This window comes from Phalaenopsis equestris, unplaced genomic scaffold (assembly GCF_001263595.1).
Source record: "Phalaenopsis equestris unplaced genomic scaffold, ASM126359v1 Scaffold000054, whole genome shotgun sequence".
In the NCBI taxonomy this organism is placed as follows: domain Eukaryota; kingdom Viridiplantae; phylum Streptophyta; class Magnoliopsida; order Asparagales; family Orchidaceae; genus Phalaenopsis; species Phalaenopsis equestris.
This window is the reverse complement of record NW_018164496.1, coordinates 167,070-167,442: the sequence shown is the minus strand read 5'-3', so window position 1 is coordinate 167,442 and position 373 is coordinate 167,070.

Genomic DNA, 373 nt, shown 5'->3' with positions numbered 1-373 from the left:
GTAACCCGCTGCCACTAGAAAAGATCACTTCCCTTTACCATTTTTAGGCCAAATAGTAGATAGTGATGCTGGGCACAAATATTTTTGTTTTTTGGATGGATATACTGGTTACCATCAAATTCTTATTCCTCCTGAGGATAAAAAAAAGACAATAATTAATAGTCCTTTTGGAACTTTTGCTTTTTGAAGAATTCCTTTCGGATTATGTAACGCACCTGCAACATTCCAGAGATGTATGATGTCTATATTTAGTAAGTTAATTGATGATGGATTAGACGTATTTATGGATGATTTCTCTGTATTTGGAACATCATTTGACGCATGCTTAAATTATCTTGAAAAAATTTTAGAGTTATGCGAAAGAACTAATTTG